At 51.2% G+C, this 2500-nt stretch overlaps 1 protein-coding gene across 1 annotated transcript in view; it reads left to right on the plus strand.

Moving 5' to 3' along the window:
- LOC134459383 (low-density lipoprotein receptor-related protein 1B-like) overlaps positions 1-2500 on the plus strand; it is a 628069-nt gene that overhangs the window by 279064 nt on the left and 346505 nt on the right. The window lies entirely within an intron of this gene.

Below are 2500 nucleotides of genomic sequence, written 5' to 3' on the forward strand. Positions count from 1 at the left end.
CTCTTCAGTCCTTCGCAAGTGCAGGCTGTCAAAAATGTTTATGGGCAGAGAGGGAGACATCAGACAAGATGAAGTGTGTGTGTGTGTGTGTGTGTGTGTGTGTGTGTGTGTGTGTGTGTGTGTGTGTGTGTGTGTGTGTGTGTGTGTGTGTGTGTGTGTGTGTGTGTGTGTCTGTGTCTGTGTCTGTGTCTGTGTCTGTGTCTATGTGTGTGTCTGCGTGTGTGTTTGTCTCTGTGTATGCAAGTGTGTATTTGCTTGTGTGCGCGTCTAAGGGGCTGCGTATATGTGTCAAAGTGTGCTTTGTTGGCTGTGTGTGTGTGTGTGTGTGTGTGTGTGTGTGTGTGTGTGTGTGTGTGTGTGTGTGTGTGTGTGTGTGTGTGTGTGTGTGTGTGTGTGTGTGAGAGAGAGAGAGAGAGAGAGAGAGAGAGAGAGAGAGAGAGAGAGAGAGAGAGAGAGAGAGAGAGACACAGAGAGAGAGACAGAGAGAGAGAGAGAGAGAGAGAGAGGTCTGACAGAACTGACAGCTTCATTCAGTGTCTTTCTAGCTGCCGGCAAAGGGAGGAGATGGGGAGGGGCAGAGGGACCAGCGATGTAGGAAAGGGGGAGTGGAGAGGACTGAAGAGGGATGGGTGATGGAAGGATGGGTGGAGAGGGGAGGACAAGAAATGGAGAGATGGAGAGGAAGAAAAGACAGAGTGGGAGGGGCAGAGGGACAAGTGATGTAGGAAAGGGGGAGTGGAGATGGCTGAAGAGGGATGGGTGATGGAAGGATGGATGGATGGGTGGAGAGGGAAGGACAAGAGATGGAGTAGAAGAAAAGACAGAGAGAGGAGGGACAGAGAGGCTAGCGATGTAGGGAAGGGGGAGTTGAGAGGACTGAAGAAAGATGGGAGATGGAAGGATGGGTAGAGAGAAGAGGACAAGAAATTGAGTGGAAGAAAAGACAGAGAGGGCAGGGGCAGAGGGATCAGCGATGTAGGAACAGGAGTGGAGGGAACTGAAGAAGGATGGGAGATGGAAGAATGTCTAAAGAGAGGAGGACAAAAGATGGAGAGAGGAGGGGACTGAAGAGGGATGTAAGATGGAAGAATGGGTAGAGCGAGGAGGACAAGAGATGAAGAGGAAGAAAAGAAAGAAAAAGAGGAAGTAAGGGATGTAGTGAGAAACAGAGAGGAAGACAGAGCAACAACTGATGTATAGAGAGGTATGAGAGGCGGGGCAGGAGCCAGAAATGTTGAGGAGAGAAGTGTGATGGAGGAGAGTGGAAGCGGGTAGGAGACGAAGGAGATGGGAGGAATCCCAGGCTGGGAGGGGAGGGAAGGGGGTGGGGTTGGAGAGGAGATGGGGAGGGTTGGATGGAAGGAGAGGAGAGGAGAGGAGAGGAGAGATGAGGAGAGATGAGGAGAGGAGAGGAGAGGAGAGGAGAGGAGAGGAGAGGAGAGGAGAGGAGAGGAGAGGAGAGGGAAAGAGAGGAGAGGCAGGGGAGTTGATAGGAGAGGAGAGGAGTGGCAGGCGAGTGGAGGAAATGAGAGATGAGGAGAGGAGAGGAGAGATGAGGAGAGGAGAGGAGAGGAAAGGAGAGTAGAGGAGAGAAGAGGAGAGGAGTGGAGTGGAGTGGAGTGGAGAGGCAGGCAAGAGGAGAGAAGTGAATGGGAGGAGGTAGGGGAGAAGAGAGGAGAGAGATGGGGGTGAGGAGAGGAGAGGAGAGGAGTGGAGTGGAGTGGAGAGGCAGGCAAGAGGAGAGGAGACAGATGGGGGTGAGGAGTGGAAAGGAGAGGAGAGGCAGGGGAGAGGAGAGGAGTGAATGGGAGGGACCAGAGAGATGGAGGCAGGGCCGTCTCTACAGAATGGGCTAAACGGGCTGCAGCCCCGGGCATCACCGCTAGGGGGGGCCTCCGGTCGCGGAATGTCAAATGACAAAAAATAATAGAAGAAAAAAAAAAGAAAACGAGCGAAAATGTCGAGCCATAGGAAACAGGAGAGCGGAGCAAAAAACAAAAATTAGTAGAAATAAAAAAGGAAAGAGCCAAAGAAAACACCCAAATTAACCAACCTGTGGGTTAGTCAGCCTGCTGTGGCGGCTACCACCAGCAAAGATTTTTTCGGTAGGCCTACACAGTTCTGGTCCTCCTTGCGCAACTCTCGAGCAGCATGTGGCTCGCCTTTGCAGCTCGCAAGGTTAGTCTATTGTACGGTCAGCATGAAAAGGGTACTGTTGAACTGGCTGTCTATCAGCTGTCAATAACGCCACGCGGACTTACTAAAGCCCTGATCAAAAAGCGAACCGCGAGATATTACATTCCTCACGCAACGTTTTGGTATCTAATGGCGCTGCGTGCATAGTAGGCTGCATCAACATGGTAGGCTATGATTTCGCGACATCGGCAACTTCGTCAGCATTTAAGATAGTGTTAGTCATGTCAACGTTATTGTTTTGAAAGATGCAATTTCTGTCAATGCCAACAGACAGTCAATTAGTTTCTAGTCGCTGAAACACCTT

Source organism: Engraulis encrasicolus, chromosome 12, assembly GCF_034702125.1.
Source record: "Engraulis encrasicolus isolate BLACKSEA-1 chromosome 12, IST_EnEncr_1.0, whole genome shotgun sequence".
Lineage (NCBI taxonomy): Eukaryota > Metazoa > Chordata > Actinopteri > Clupeiformes > Engraulidae > Engraulis > Engraulis encrasicolus.